The sequence below is a fragment of the Cryptomeria japonica genome, chromosome 3 (assembly GCF_030272615.1).
Source record: "Cryptomeria japonica chromosome 3, Sugi_1.0, whole genome shotgun sequence".
NCBI lineage: Eukaryota > Viridiplantae > Streptophyta > Pinopsida > Cupressales > Cupressaceae > Cryptomeria > Cryptomeria japonica.
This window is the reverse complement of record NC_081407.1, coordinates 775,010,385-775,028,741: the sequence shown is the minus strand read 5'-3', so window position 1 is coordinate 775,028,741 and position 18,357 is coordinate 775,010,385.

Genomic DNA, 18,357 nt, shown 5'->3' with positions numbered 1-18,357 from the left:
AGTTCCCCCAGTGTTGTTGGTGTAGCTGATATGTAGAGTAATAGGGGTTATTTCGGGACTGATGGCATCAAGACTGGTGGATTCAGAAGATAATATTTGAGTATTTGAAAAGCCTATTGATAATTATCATCCAATTTGAATTTGATGTTTTTGTGTAGCAAGTGCTGAAAAGGATGACATTTATTCGCAAGTTGTGCTAGGAATCTTCATATGGACTGGAGTCTTCCTTGTAAAGATCGAAGTTGACTGATGTTTCTTGGTGGTGGCATTTCTAGGATCGCTTTGAATTTTGCTGGATCGACTTCAATTCCTCTTTTTGAAACAATGTAGCCAAGGAGCTTCCCGGAGGTTACTCCAAAGACACCTTTATTTGGATTTAGTCTCACTTTGTATTTTTCCAAACCACAATATTGAAAGACTAAAATAGATTCAACTACAAAACCCTAGTCTAATAACAACAAAGATCCACCATAACATATGAAGATTACCTAAGACAATGCAAATCAACAAAATCGCAAAGATGATACCATCACATGTCCATTAGGGTTTGAATCTCCATTCTTCCTATCTCCATTGATCTTGCTTGATATATTTTCTCTCAGATTTTATATTGTGCACAAGAGCTCAACAAAGAACGGAAGTATAGTTGCAAGTAGGCTTGATTGCGTATGAAAGTTCGAAAGCGTAGTTGAGGGTTGATAATGAAGGAAGCATCATCTTATATAGAAGACACTGTAAGAAATGAAGGGATAAGATTAAGAGGTGTAAAAGATAGATGGTCGGCTAGGATTACAGGGTAGGTAGAGAAAATAAGAAAATAATGAGAGGGTAGGTAGTGTAGGAATTAAGAGATGAATGACATGTGTAATGGGTAGAAAAGGCTAATGAATTAATTAAATAAATAAAGATTTATTTAATTAATAGAGGAAATGAGATCAATTAAATAAATAAAAGTATTTATTTAATTTAGAAAAAGGATAATTTAAATAAATAAATGTATTTATTTAAATAAGAAAAAAACTTAGAAGAGGATAAATGAATTATTTTTATAAATAAAGATTTATTTAATTAATAGAAGAATTAGGCTTAAAATAATTAAATAAATAAAATATTTATTTAATTAGACAAGACAATTTTATGTCTACACGTATAGTATAAACATCAAACTTGTTAAAAACTTAAAAAAAGAAAGGTGTTTTCTGATCTTGGCGTAAGTGCCATAAAATGAGTTAGTAATGAACCTACCTACCCATAACACTTCTATACATACAATATCTCCCAAATATATTTATATCAATTTTCTAGTGTAGTAAGAACATAATATCTATCATATTTATTTTATTGCAACATTCCACTGGAAATATTTAAACATATACTTAATATTAGTAATTTTATATTAGTACTCCAATATAGTTGAGTGCAAATTTTTTTTATACATATCTCTAGTTAGGTATCCTTGTTTTTAATTTTATTTGAGTATTCATATTCTAGTATATTTATTTTCAAATTTATTGTTATATCATTGTAACACTATTAAATACTTGTGCACTCTATTTTATGTAACAAGTATGCCTTTGTCTTATCATTGATGCCAACCCCTTTGATCCGAAAGAAATTTTGGGTCCAGAAGCTATGTTTTGATCTGAATTTGGTCTAGTGTGTTTGTGTTTTGATCTGGATAAGTTTGTGTATAGACATTGTCTTTTGAGTTTGCAAAAAACACTTTCATGTATCAGTCGATGATCTAGTTGTTTCTTTTTGGTTCGAAGTTACTCGTTTGGTTTTGGTTTGGTTTAGATTAAGTTGTATGTGTTTCATATTTTTGGTCTGGTTGTTTATTTTGGGCCAGAAATGTGCATACACGTTACAACCTTTCTTTTGGCCAACTTAGTGAAGATGTTTGTTTTGGATTGGTATATATATACATACAGATCCATAGACTTGGAGGTCTGGATATTTTAGTTAGGTCAATATTTGTGCTATAACAAAAACTGTGATCAACATACTGAGATACCTTTATTCATACAATTCCTCTTCTATAAATTATAATAATGTATCTTGCTCTGTTGCAATTAGCATCAGTGCGCAAGTCTTCTTGCTGTATCTTGCACCAAGAGTAGTTATCCTTGGTCTGCAAATCTGGAGCAATTAGCTCCCTTTTTGTAAAACATTTCTATATAGTGGATAATTCTGAGAGTTGGAGCTCACCATGGTTTTTCCCAATTTGGGTTTTCCATGTATAATATATTAGTGTTCATGAGTGAATGATCTTATGATGTTATCATTTAATACTTTTTGATGTGAGTGTTTGAAATATCTAAGTTTGAAATTTTAAGTTAATGTTCATTCACCTCCCAATCAACATCTGGTGGGTGTTCAACATTTTATTGCTTTTCACATAAAATGAGATAACCATAGTATAGAATCACTAAAGTGATTACATTTGAAGATATGGAGTACTATTATACAAATTCAACTTGAAACATGTGAGCATGTATAACTCTATATAAGTAGAGATACACATATCAACATGTTCATATGACATGTAATTGATGTACATGTATTGAATTTTTACTTTCAAACAAAAAGAATAATGGGTTAGCTAGCTAAGAAAATTTGAAGACTATAGAAATCCACCATGTAAAGAAAAAGAGAACACAAAACAATTATATAAGTTTTGATTGAAATATATTAGTTTATTTATAGTTAAATATTTATATATTACTAAAGTTATGTATTTTAGTATATCTTAAGTCTTAAAAATTGAAACAGGAAAGGAGATATTTGGGCAAAAAAGGTCAAACTAATAATGGTGTAAAAAGTGTATAAAATTTGACATAGAAGTGTGTGTGTCTATGTAATTATAAAGGCCCATTTAAAGGATAATCTGTAATATTTGATCTTGTTAATCAAAATGAAACATATTTTTGTGAGCCAAAAACATATATGAGAATCTACTAATCTTAATGTATGGAGGTCCTACAAATAATTTTGGGATTTTTTCTAAATTAGTGAAATTATCTTTTTGTCTATCATAATTGTTTGATGTAATAACATGTTCATGTGAAAACATTGAGATCTTTGAATGACAAGTTTAAGAAAGAGTTGTGTGAATTATGATGCACATATCCATATAGGAATGTGATTTTTATATTCAAAGCTTTCGCCAAAGTAATGCAAAAGCTACTTGCATTATCAATTCACTATGTCTGATAGGTTGCATCTAGTTGTAGAGTTTTTATGGTCAGCTAGAGGGTATCTAAGGTTGTATAGTAGATTATATGACAAAACCAATACACTAAACTAGTTCTTAGATGGCATGATATGGTTATAGAATCCTATATTTACTATCCTCATGAAGGGTAGGGCTAGTTTCAGTTGGAAGGTGTGTGAGAGACTACCAGTCTATGGTTGGAGGTAAAGGACTCTAATCACATTTTCTCTCATGCAGCTATAGATTCGTGAAGACTTGTTCATAAAGGAAAATATACTTTTTCCTCATATGTATATTGCAAATAGTGTAAACTATATATGATCTAATGGTTTATGGTTTATAATAGATAAATACATGTACATGTTAATAAATTATACTTGAATTTAGTTGTAGAATTAGTTTATTTCTTACAAAATATCATGTTGCTTACTTAATGATATGCATTTAAATGTTTGATTTGGATATATTTAAATTCATGATATATAATAAAAAAGAGTATATGGTGCAGGGCACCTATCACTCCATGAAAATTTTGGTTTATTCTTAAGTCTTTTTTGTTGTCTTTCATGTTGTAATAAGTGGACCAACCATGTGGGACTTAATGAAGTCATGGTTGAGTTGCCCAAGCTTTTGTTGTGTTCAGGATATTGATATCCTAGAAAGATGTAATGTTGATGTTGTTCATAGGTGTACTACTCTAAAAATAGAGTCATCATGTAATAAGGGTGTAATGCATTGTTTTAGGTCTCCTAGAATGCATAGAGGGTCTTTAGAGCCTTGGAGTACACTTGAGTGCAAGGTTGCATCCTAAGGATCAAAAAGATGTAAAAATGCTAAGCAACATTTGCAACATTGCAAAAAGTTACACTTTAGGTTGTTGGTGGTGAAGAAGTTGGTTCTAACCAACTGAATCATGATGTTAAAAGCCAAAGACAACATCATTGTATAGGTTGGTAGAGTTTGGAATGCAGAGCAAGTTTTTGTTTGTAAGAAAAACCTTGTTTTTACATCGCTTTCACTGTTTTTCCTTGTTTTTCCTGTGTTGTACGGTCCAGTACGGACTTGTTAGGGGAACGTACCTATAGGGAATGAAGAAATGGTGAATCTACTTTCCATCAAGGTAGATTTCAAGGTTTGATTGTGTCTGGTTACAAAGATTCAAACCATTCTCTGTGAACTAGGTACAAAACCCTTGTAGGCCAGGGTTTAAGCAATAAATGGCTCTAACCTGAGCACCCACTAATGGCACCAGTTGAAATCCAGTGGAATTATAGGTTAGGGTCTGTAAATATGTTTAGTGTAGGTTTCTTGGCTTTGCATACCTTTTTGGTGGTTTTACAATGATACCCTAGGCTCATAGCCAGGAGTTGGTGAGACTAGGACAGGAGAAGATGTGCATTTTCAAAGCACGCATGGATTGGTAGAGAAAAAGTTGAAAAATGTTTTGATACCCCATTGAATTCCATTCAAGAATCCATTATCAGTTTGTGCAGAGGTTTTTACTGGTGAATCTTTCTAAGGCCAGGTTTGCAAGTCACCCGGGTAGCCCTAAAACCCTTAAAAATAGGACAATTCTAGAAACCCCATGTGTACGGAGAGCTCAGATGCCATTATGCAATATTGTATGTAACTAGGAAAAGGGTACTCATAAATGTAATTTTTTTGGGGCCTTGTGTGGGTAGATGTAAACTTAAGCCCTGAAAAACTGCAAAAGGAGGCCTAATTGAATTAGGTATGTTTGGAGCCCGGTATAGACAAAGTGAGCTTGAGAGGGCTTGGAAATGGGTTTAAAGGTGATCAAACCCTTAGAAGACACCAAAGACACTGTGTCAACTTCATTTACACTCATGGGACAAGTTTATGATTAAAGATCCTTTGCAGAGGTTGTTGGAGTGTTGGGAAGGTGTGATAGGGATTGAGGTTGAATCCTCAATAGGAAGAGTTGTTGTAAAACATTTGTGGCTATACCTTGGAGGAATGCCAAAGTGGATTAGGCCTTGGAGGTCTAACTAGAAGAACCCTTACCAAGTACCATTGGATGGGATTGAGAAGTTAGAAGAGTGGAGAGAATAAGAAAGACAACTAGGTGACTGAGAGCAACTCCAAGAATCTCTGCATCAGAGTGGTATCTGAGCCACCCTTTTAAACATTAGTGTATGTTAGACTATGAGGAATCAGAAACAAGTTAAATTCCTCTAAAGGCAATGACTTCAGAAGCCATCCAACAGATGGTGACAAAGATGTTAGAAGGATTCAAGGCTCACGAAGAAAATAAAGGAACCCGAGATGCCAAGAAGGAGAAGGAGAAGGTTAAGACAAAATGGGGGATGAGACAGATGAAGAAGTGGAAGATGAGGAGGACCACACAACAGTAGCAATGCCTCAAGACCAAAAACTATTCTTGGATGCAGTCAAATCCATCTGCAAGGATAATTTGGATGGATTACCCACCTATGGAGGAAATCTCAATGGAGAGGAGTTATTAGATTGGATAGAAGCGTTGAATAATCATTTTGATTATAAGGAGGTAGCAGAGGAGAAAAGAGTAAATGTAGCCAAGTCAAGATTAAGGGGATCAACCCTGGTTTGGTGGAACATGATACACGAAGAAAGGGTATAGGTAGGTAAGAAAAAGATAACTTCATGGGAGCATATGAAGATAAGGATTAAAGCTCAGTTCCTACCAGGGGATTATGAAGTTCAAATCCACAAGAGACTGCAAAATTTGAAACAAAGGGAACTAGATGTCAATGCATACACTGAGGAATTCCAAAAACTAAGTTTGAGGACTAGGAAACATGAGAATGAATCGAAGAAATTGGCTAGATACATGAATGGTCTTAGGCAAAACATATAAGATGAAATAAGCATCCTCACACCAAACAATTTTCACAAGTGTTTTCAGTTGGCATTAAGGGAAGAGGAAAAGATCAAAAGGAGAAGTGAGCAAAATCAGAAGCATAGAGGTGGTAAGAACTTTAGGGGTAGAGGAACCTTTGGTAGAGGGCAGAGTGCTTCAAGAAATGAAGAGCATCAAAACCAAGAAGGAAGTGGGGACTCTCAAAGAGGGACATATAGAGGATCCTTTAGAGGGAGAAGCAATTTTAGAGGCAGGTTTGGAAGCTCAGGGAGAGGAAATACAGTCTTCACCGGTAGGTGTTACCACTGCAACCAAGTTGGACACACCATGAGCAGGTGTCCAGGAAAAGCCTCAAGTTCATAAAGTTCATACATGAGTGAGAGAATGACTCAGTTAGTGCAAGAGGAGGATACTCAAAGTGTGACCTCTCCAATCAGCAAGGCAGTGCTAGTGACAGATGGGGAAAATTTGATGATGAGAAGAACAATGTTAAAGATACCCCAAGCTCAAGAGCCACCACGGAGGAAAAGTCTATTTAGGACCACTTGTAAGTCACATGGCAAAATTTGTAAGGTGATTGTGGATTCAGGTTCCACAAAGAATATTGTCTCAGTTGAAATGGTGGATAAGCTCAAACTGAAAAGATTACCTCATCTGATTCCCTATAAGGTATCATGGCTCAACTGGGATCAACATGTCTTAGTTGATGAACAAGCATGGGTGGACTTTGAAATTGGTGATCAATACAAAGACAAACTTCTATGTGATATATTGCCTATGGATGCCTGTCATCTGCTCTTGGGCCATCCATGGCAATATGATGTGAAAGCCTGTCATGATGGAGAAAAGAATAGTTATCTCATCACTAAGAATGGTAAGAAGTATCAAATGGATCCATTACCTGATCCAAAGGAGGAAAAACAAGTAGGGTCAAGTGTTATGTTGATGAGTGGCAAATATTTCCTTAAAGAGTTAAAACAAGAAGGTAATCAGGGCCATGCTATAGTGCTAAAGCCTAAAGATGAAGCTAAGCCAGATCCAGTGAGTGAAGTGCCTCAAGAAGTGCAAGGTTTATTAAAGAAATATACAGAGGTTATAGGAGATGATATGTCTAATTCTTTGCCTCCAATGAGGGATGTTAATCACAAAATAGACTTGATACTAGGGGCAAATCTGCCTAACAAAGCTACTTATAAAATGACACCTATCCAAAATGAGGAGATTGCCAAACAAGTGCAAGAACCCTTAGACAAAGGGTTTATCAAAAAGAGTTTGAGTCCTTGTGTTGTTCCCATTGTTCTAGTGCCTAAAAAAGGAGGAAAATGGAGGATGTGCACTGACTCAAGAGAAATTAATAAGATCACCATAAGATACCGGTTTCCCATGCCAAGGATAGAGGACATATTGGACAATCTAGGTGGAGCATGCTACTTCTCAAAGGTGGACTTGAAATCTGGTTATCATCAGATAAGAATCAGACCTGGTGATGAATGAAAGACAACATTTAGAACCAATGCATGCCTATATGAGTGATTGGTGATGCCTTTTGGCCTCACCAATGCACCTAGTACCTTTCAAAGGCTCATGAATGAAGTCTTAGTTGAGTTTATTGGCAAGTTTGTTATTGTGTATCTTGATGACATTTTGGTCTTCAGCAGGTCCAAGGAGGAACACCTTAAGCATGTGGAGATGGTCTTGAAGAAGTTGAAGGAGGCTCAACTCAAACTCAACCTTGAAAAATGTGGGTTCTTGAAAACGGAGTTAGTTTACCTTGGTTTTGTCATTTCACAAGGTTGTTTAAAGATGGATCCAAGTAAAGTAGAGACAATATTTAATTAGCCTACACCTAGGAGCATAAGTGATGTTAGAAGTTTTCATTGAATGACATCTTTTTATAGGAAGTTTGTGAGAAACTTTAGCCATGTTTGTGATTCTATCCTTAACATCATTAAAGGAGGGATTAAATGTCAATTTAAGTGGATAGAGGAAGCCAATAAGGGATTTGAATTGTTGAAAGCTATGATAGAAGAGTTCCAAATCCTTAGATTGCCTGATTTCAGTCAGTTGTTTACAGTAGAGTGTGATGCTAGCCAAAGGGTAGTAGGGGTTGTTTTGAGTCAAAAAGGTCATCCTATAGCATTCTTTTCAAAGAAATTGAATGAAGCCAAGCAAAGATACTCCACATATGATTTGGAGTTGTATGTCATGGTGCAAGCATTGAAGAAGTGGCATCATTACTTGCTACCCAAAGAGTTTGTAGTTTATACCAACAACCATGCCCTTAGTTTCCTTAATGGGCAAGAGAAATTGAATCAAAGACACCTAAAGTGGGTTGAATACTTACAATCCTACACCTTCACTATCAAGCACAAAAAGGGCACTACAAACAAGGTAGCTGATGCATTAAGTAGGAGAGTCATGACTATGTAGGAGACACAATTGCAAAGTGTGGGATTGAATGAGTTAAAACACCTCTACAAGGATGATAAAGACTTTGCTGAGATATATGTTGTTTGCTCTAATTTTTCTAACACCTCACATGTTTCTTATTCAGAGTATATGATACAAGAGAGTTTGTTGTTCAAAGGAAACCTTATTTGCATTCCCCAATGTTCTATGAGACAAAACATTATTCAAGAAAAGCATCAAGGAGGTCTAGGAGGTCATTTTGGCATAGATAAAACTATGGAGCAGTTTAGTAGGTTTTACAATTGACCCAAGTTGCAATCAGAAGTGAGAAGGTTTGTAGAACAATGTGCAATTTGATAAAGAAAAAAGGTTCATCAAGTAATGCAAGTCTGTACCAAACTTTGGTCATACCTCAGAGGCCTTGGGAATGCTTAAGCATGGATTTTGTGTTAGGCTTACCAAGAACTCCAAGGGGATTTGACAGTGTGTATGTAGTGGTTGATAGGTTCAGCAAGATGGCACATTTTATACCTTGCAAAAGAACCAATGATGCCACCTACATTGTCAGACTCTTCTTCAAAGAGATAGTTAGAATTCATGGCCTTCCAATCAACATAGTCAGTGATAGAGATGTAAAGTTCTTAAGCCACTTTTGGAGAACACTTTGGAGAAAGTTGGGCACAAAATTATCTTTTTCATCCACCTAGCATCCTCAATCAGATGGTCAGACAGAGGTAGTAAACAGATCCTTGGGTAATCTACTAAGATGCCTCACCAAACAACATGGGCATACTTGGGATTTGGTAATCGGCTAGGCAAAATATGCATACAATGAGTCAGTTAACCGAAGTACAGGTAAAAGTACCTTTGAAATAGTGTATGGTTTTCATCCTAGGGGCATACTAGAGCTTAGGGATCTTAGTTCTATGACACCTAAGAGTGCACAAGGTGAGAATTTTGCAGAAGGAATCAAAGAAGTGCATGATAAGGTAAGACACACCTTACAACAAAAGTCCGAGCAGTATAAGATGAATACTGATAAAACAAGAAGGAATGTGCAATTTAAGATTGGAGATTTGGTCCTAGCATACCTAAGGAAAGAGAGACTTCCAAAAGGGCAACCTAAAAATATATTGATGAAGAAGATTGGGCCTCTCAAGGTGGTGCATATTTATGGTCAGAATGCATATGAAGTTGAACTCCCTCCCACCTTGGGTATTTCTCCTATCTTTAATGTATGTGATCTCTATCCATACAAGGGAGAATCACAAACACATCCGTTGGACACTTCATCACAGGGTACTGAAGATTGGGTGAGAGATTTTCCACCAAGCCAACTAGTCAAGTTGTAAAGTATCTTGGACACGAAGGCAATAAAGAAGACACGGAAAGGGGTATACAAGCATTATCTTGTAAAGTGGGCAGGGTTACCTAAATCAGATGCTATGTGGATGACTGAATCATATATACTTCAACATGGTGTGGAAATTGCAGACCTCTTAACTCAAGGGACTTGAGTTCTTTGTCCTAGGGGAGTATGGTGCAGGGCACCTATCACTCCATGCAAATTTTGGTTTGTTCTTAAGTATTTTTTGTTGTCTTTCATGTTGTAATAAGTTTCCCAACCATGTGGGACTTAATGAAGTCATGGTTGAGTTGCCCAAGCTTTTGTTGTGTTCAGGTTGTTGATATCCTAGAAAGATGTAATGTTGATGTTGTTCACAGGTGCACTACTCTACAAACAAAGTCATCATGTAATAAGGGTCTAATGCATTGTTATAGGTCTTCTAGATTGCATAGAGGTTATTTGGAGCCTTGGAGTACACTTGTGTGCAAGGTTGCATCCTAAGGATCAAAAAGATGTAAAAATGCTAAGCAACATTTGCAACATTACAAAAAGTTGCACTTTAGGTTGTGGGTAAACGCACAAAGTTGGGTCCCAATCCCGCAGAAGTTCGTGGGTTGTAAAATGAGCCCGCTAGAAACGGGTGCCCGAGTCATAAAGAAACGAGCAACCGTTTAGCAACGGGTGCCCGAAGCTAAACGAGCACCTGTTTATTTCAAATTGGGCGCCCGATTTGAAAAAAATGGGCGCCTGTTTTAGAAATGTATTTATTTATTTTTTAAACCATTTTCCATCATTTTCACTGTTTGGAAAACAGGTAGACGTTTCTGAGGAGCACGAGTAACCATTTTTTTCACCCTAGCTGACCCCCTAGACCATTTTACCTCCTTCCAAGTATTTAGTTTTATTTTTTATATTCTATTTTATTTATTTTTATTGTTTTTCATAAAAAAATGTTAATGTATTGTTATTTTTTAATTTTTATGTTTTAAAGTTTGAAAATTGTCTTTTATTTTATTTTATTTCATGTTTAAAATAGTTTTTAGTTTTCAAATATTGCAAAAAACATGAATAGTATTTAAACCGTAGGAAAAAAAACAAAAAACAAAAAGGTAAACGAACAATAAACATTAGACACAAAAAACAGACAATAAACCCTGAACAGAAAAATGAACACTAAACCCTAAATAGAAAAAAAACGAACAAGTCCCAGGAGAAATTTGACTATCTTGGTTGATTAATCCTAAACCCTAAACCCTAAACCCTAAATTATAATCTTTAATTAAAACCCTAAACATTGGATTAAGATTCAATAGTGGCAATATACCATGATTCCTAGCTCAGGAAAACATTTAGAGTAACATGTATGTTATCAACCACCTTAAGCATTCGTAATGGTGGCTATATTTAGTGTCAGAAATTTTAATGTTTTCATGTCCTAAGCAATTGAGTTGGACACCATGGATTAATGTTCCTTAACTATTATTGAGGTTTGATAAGGATTCTATTAAGGAGAATTATAAGTTTTAAATAAATGGTTTTAATTTCATTAGATTAGTGTTCATTTTGTAGAATGCTAATTTAATGGATTAGTAATAAAGGTGGTGCTATAACATTTGAAGGAGTGTTATTGGTGCTTATGGTATTAAATGGTGCTTAGTGATCAGTGTTTTTCCTAGCAGTGTTGTATCAAATGGAACATATATTTAGTTTTTAATTGGAGCTTTTAGAGTTAAATTTAGTTTTTTTTAGTTATAGGAGAGTGTATTTTTCCATTGGATTGGATGATAAGTATAATAAACATAGAGAAAGGAAAGGATCAAAAACCCTGTAATAATTTATTTTACAAAAGGTTTAACCAAATCTTTATTTACAAATCAAAATAAACTCTAGGATTCATGAAAGTTGCACTAGAAGAGACAAGTATGGAGGTAGGTAACATCACAAATTTTTTTCTCTAAGAGGGGTTTTTCTTCAGCCTAATTATGTACATTATTAATGTAGGCTTATGAAAATGGATCTTAAGACTCCTTTTAATTATGGACAGGAAAATTGTTAAGGGAGAATCAAGGTAGGGTTGTCTAAGAAATGTTTGTTGATTTCTCGAAAGAATTGGACTTAGTGACCTACTTGCCTCAAATGGAAAGCAAGAAAGTATAAATAGAAGGTGTACATCAAGAGTTTGAGGTATTGTAGTCTTATTGTAGCAATATTAGTAAAGTGTTGGTTGATTTGAAAAATGCAAATGAAAATAGTAGAGTGTGTGTTCGAAGTGAATGTATTATATTATGTGAAAGCATTAATTGAAATAGTAAAATAAGAACCAACAAGAAGGGAGAGTTGAGGGTGGTGTCTATATAGGGTAGATGAGTTATGTATTCTAATATATGACAAATTTTCTTGGATAGGTTTCATTATAAACCCCACTAAATTACTTAAAAATTCACACGTCTATATAAATTTATTTTGCCAAGTATATATTAAATTAAAAAACTGATTATATATTTATATGTGTATGTATCATTTTACATTTAGAATGAATTGATTCTAAATTTTTTATGATAATTGCTTGTATTTCATTACCAAATGTTTATTCTAATTGATATAATTGATGTACATAATTAAAATATATTTTTAAAATTATTTAATATGTAAATAAAAGTTGATCTTAAGTAAATAAATTATTTAATATGACATAATAAATTTCCTCTTAAGTATCACCATCGAAGGGTATGTGATCTTCATCTACAAAGGGAATGAAACAATCTACAATAGGATCCTCTAGGAATGGAGAGATATGAGGGTCTCCATGGATCTCCTAAAGTCTATTCCAAAGTGTGTGGGGGAAATCAATATCCAATGCAATACACATAGAATCATGATTTTGATACTAGATCAAATCACTCCTACATGGTAAATGATGTTACACCAAGATTATATAATTTCTAGTGTTTCTAGTTTAGGTATGATTCCATACATAAAAGGAAAATAATTATACCACCTAAAACTTTTCAAGATACCATTTTACAAAAGAATCATAGTTATCCCTTTCTAATTTTACCACAAAAGGATGAATAGAGAAACCTATGATACCTCCTCAAATAAAACCTTAAAAGATCATTAAAATCAATACATATAAAACATATCAAACAAATTCATCTCATGCAAGACAGTCATTTTCAAGTGCCAAGATGTCCAAGTAAATGACTAGAATGTGAAATCACAAAAAATGGTCATTTATTCAAGCTTCAACTTAGTGTAGTACTACTAGTTGCGATCACTAAATCATCCAATGATTCTAGAAAAGAACACAACAAAGTAGTACATGTATTGACAAGTTCATAGATATAACTTATGACTTTAACTTATGATTATTTTTATGATTTTGATGGAACTTATACTAATTCATCTTTAGATGAACTAAAAAGTATTGTTTGAGTTGCATGGGCATTATGATGTTTTATTTTGTAGAGTTCTTCTTATACTTTGATTTAAGTGGATAACATTTTTTAAATGATGCTTATTATTACCCACCTATTAATAATATTATAGATCTATGTGAGTTTCCTTTTTTTATATTTAAGTTGCTAAATTGTATTTAATTATAAGTTGTTTTGGAAGGTGAAATGTAAATTAAATAGTTTGTAATTGTAATTGTAAAATTTCAAGTTTGTAAATTTTCTTGTTTGTAATTGTAATTGTAAATTTTCATGTTTATAATTATAATTGTAAATTTTCATGTTTGTATATACATGCAGATTATTTTCACATGATGGATGAGTTTGAGATAGATGAGCTATTAGGTCTAGTACCACCTCCACCTCCACCTCCACCTCCACCTCCACCTGATCAGTTGAGATAGAAAATTAGGACAAATATTGATGCTTTGATTAGAGATATTCATACTATTAGGCATGAGCCTCATCCACCTCCTCAGTTGTTACGCCTTGCAGATAGTATGCAAGGCATTGTACAGTTTGTGCAAGCATTAGATAGCGAGCTAGATAGCTATCGTAGTTGGCGTGAGGGATTGCGTGCATTTCATGCTGATGGCCTCACATACAAACAAGTTAATGAATCAAAAATAACAAAAATGGATTTGAAAAAATATTTTGTGAACCCTAAGATGGGTGAAGAGATAGATTTGAAGAAGCCACGGATCTCTATTCGATGGTGTAGGCACCCGAGCATTGCTAGCCACTTTTGAGAGCGGTGGTGGATGGTCAAAAAGCCCAATTACTTTGATATTAGATCATTTCAGGGGGTTGGGAGAGGCATGCCCCAGGATAGGCCAGGAGCAAAATTGAGCGACAGGGTTAGAAACCGTGTGCGCGATGATCCATTGGTTCCTCTTCCATCACCAGTTGTTCCAGCACCTGCCCATCAATCGAGCAGTGGATTCTGCTCTAGGTTCATTGAGTGCCTTGTTGGGCAATTTGGTACAACAGTTGCGGGAGGTGAGGGCTGCCCCCAACTTAGCACATGTTTGCACGAGCTATGGGGATGTATGTAGGGGTCCACAGAGTGAGTTTTCCCCTGGAGGAGATGGTGATTTTGATGATGCTGATGCTGCCCATGGTGTTTATGATGATGCTGAGGAGGCTGCACATGCTGATGTCATCTCTTCATATGTTGATCTCTTGTGGGCAGACAATGATTAGCTTACAGAGGTACAAATTTATTTGTATAATTTACAGTGCAATATTAAATTCCTTATATATACACATATGAACCATAACATGAGTCAATTTTTTCTGAACAGAGGATGGATCATACCACATCATTGAGGAACCGACAACATGTTACCTCAATACCTAGAGATGTTGGTGCCCCATTTACGGTATGCACTTTTATCTAGATACATTGTATTGATATGTACATTTAAAATAAATAATAAATTTTTTAATGTAATGATTTACATATGATATATTTTTTCAATTTTGTAGGGTGCTTTGTGTAGCACTGAGGTGGGTAGTTCTTCACGTGACTTGTGGACCACTGAGGCTCAGCCTCATATACCACCAGTATGTTTTTCATCCATTAATTTGAAGTGTTTACATGCTTACTAATTTATGTACAACTTTGATTCATGTTCGTTATTTTTTGCAATTGTAGGCTTCTAGATTGTTTGATGGCACATCACATGTACACCTTCGACCATCAGTTACTTTGCCTACATCACATGTATGCTCTTCTGTGATAATCTTGTAGTCTATATATATATACTTTATAATTTATGTATATATACAAGTTTGATTCATGCTTTATATATGCTGTTCAGGTCGATACCACTACCAATATTGGTGTGGCTATGGGATTGAGCCAGATGCAACCATCGACATTATCATTTGAGGCACAATGATTACAAAAATAATTTCTAATTTGTTTATACTGTGTACCTGGCTTTTATAGGGATTATCAAAATTGATGTACAATGTTTTTTTTTGCGGGACTTGACTACGACCACTTTTCTTGTTCATGATAATGGACCTCCACGTACCAGTGAGGGCATTGTAGAGCACGGTCGTATGGTAATTTATTTTAAATTTTTTAGTATTTAATTACTTTATAAGTGAATTATGCAAGTAACTTCTTCTCATGTAAAATCTTTTAATAATGTATAGGAGGGTGCAGACACTGATACTGCACAGGAGGGTGGAGTCACTGATACTGCACAGGAGGGTGGATACATTGATACTACACAAACATAGGATGGTGCATCTTAGGACCACGTACAACAGGATGATTCATCTCAGCCACCTTCACGTGGAGTGAAGAGGATTGCAGATGAGATGCACACGAGTTCTTAAATTGTATATTTTAGATCATGTCATGTTATTGTATTGTGGACTTTTTATGATGACACTTGTTATGTTATCATGGGACTTGTTATTATGTGATTATATATAGGACTTGTTATTATGTGATTATATATAGGACTTGTTGTTATGTGATTATATATAAGACTTTTTATTATGTCATTTCCTTTCTATTATGATATCAGGTCGTGTTATGTGATTTGGCGCACTCTAGTGATTATATATGTGATACATTGTTTTGTTATTATGTTATTTGGACTTGTTTTAATGTCATTTCCTTATTATTATTATTTCAAGACTTGTTATTATGTCATCAGGAATTGTTATGTGATTGTATATAGGACTTTTTATTTATGACTTGTTATGTGATCTATTTATGACTTTATATTTTAACATTGTGATTGATCATCTTATAGTGCGACAGTTTATAATTCAATGTGCACAAAATAACATTAAGAAGAAGATAACTAATACAATGTTGTTTATGAAACCAAAATTGTATCAAATGTAGACAAATACAATGTTAAAGGGACAAAGAAAAACAATTATCATGATTAAATGTAAAAGAGTTCACACAAGTAACACAAACTTACATGCATATAAATTTGATTCAACCTAATGTACCATATTCATCCTCTCTCTTCTACAATGCATCTATGATTGCCTCATGCTCTTCTACTGAAAGTGTCCACAATACCTTATTAGCAGGTCTACCTTTGTATCTTTCTAATTTGATGTTTGTTGCCACCACCAAATGAGAATAGTGTATAATCTTCTTTTCTGATTGGTAGTCTTCATAAGCTGGTAAGCGATTCCTTCTTGTTAAGTATTTGCGTAGCCATGTACCAACTACCACAACAAACCCAATTGGATACTAAAAACCATCATCATCTACTTGATCACATATCAACTTTTTCTTAGGTTCTACACATCTAGCTAGTCAATACTCAACCTGCTCATCATTATCCTTAGGTGCAACAACAACATACACATGTCCTAGAAAACAAATTTAAGTACATGTAGAAATAAAACTTGTTAGAATTTATAATTCAAATATGTAATCATAAATTATATGACAATACATAAAAATATATAATTTAAAGTTATAAACAATAAATTGAATTAAATTACCAGGTTGTATGAGGTCTGAAACACGATCATAATAGTCTGATGCAAATGCATGATCGGGGTCTTCATTTCTTCTAACATCTTCATATTGTGTCTCAGTAGGTGTTAAGGATTTATGTTTCCATTCTTCGACCCATTCTGTATTCTCGCATTCTTCCCATTCACCAGCAACACAAAATTGACAAAAACATGCAAGCTTTCTAGTCCATATAGTCCAAGTGTTAGAGTTAGAACTCTTAAATGAATGCCATCTAGCTGACCCATTTATTGTATCACAATCATATCTTGGAAGGATATTCTCCTCTTTAACTAGCCAGAAGAAACGTCTAATTGTAGAGTTCTGACTTGATCCTGTGGATAAATTTGCACTACACCAATCCACAATTGCACTTGCATTTTTAAATTTAGCCTTTTCCTCGAATTTGAGTTGCTCTCTGCAAAGGGCTCTCTTAACACATGCACCGGCACCGTCATGTTCTCCTTTCCCATGTCCAGCCTCAAAAAAACTCCAACTGTGTTCGATATTAGTTTTCTTATGAATCCTACTCAACCAATAAAATATTCTAGCATTCTTGAATTGCCCTGTGCAATTGTCAGACCATATTAGATGTGTCATCTGAATTTCTCTCCCTCAAATTTTGAAAAAAGGTCTTGAGGCAAAACTGGACAAACTCAGATGAGTGTAATTTATTATCACTCATATAGAATTGGTACTCTCTCAAAATTTTGCGATCCTATTGTGTACTATCTGGTGCATGCCTATAGACAATATGGACAAAAATCGATACCTGCACTGAATTGTAGTATTGTGATTGTACCTCATCTTGTGGTGCAAGCATGTAGTTCTCTGCAAAGTCAACAACCGAAAGTATACTACCAACAAGAAATGTATCCTTACATATTCGAAACTGACCATTGAGCCATCTAGCATTTTGAGTGTGTTTAACATATTTAGGTATGATGTTACTCTTGAATTCATTCATAAATGCATGAACACTAACTTTTTCAGTGATTAGATCGCATCGTTTTCCAACCTTTCCATCCTTCAGTGGATACTCAATAGTTTTAAATCTTTTAACATCAATTAATTGTTGTCCAAAATCATTTGAAAGATTTTCATGCAAACATTCATCCAACAATGCAAGATTGCCACATATATCACATACACCAGAAACACATGCATTGAAAAGAAAATTTTGTTCATTTAGTGGGTTGCAAAACAAACTTGAAATAAACTCCTTTATAGTTTCAGGTGGTATATTTATACCACATTCTTGGAACATTCTATTACTATGTATGGTAACACGTATATATCAAAATACATCATAATGGTAGCGAAATTGAACATGAGTTTTGCAACAACATGTGACTCTTTCCTTGTTAATTCGAACATACCAAGGTTTACACTTTTCAAAAGACCTTTGACAAATGCTAATAGTCAACACCTTATCATCCAATTTTTTTTTATACAATTCAGTTTGAGTCATGTCCAATAGGTGTTTTGGATGTGGATCATGAATTTTTGACCCAACTCTTAATTTAAGAACATCTCTAACATTAGGTGATACTCTCGTATTATCGT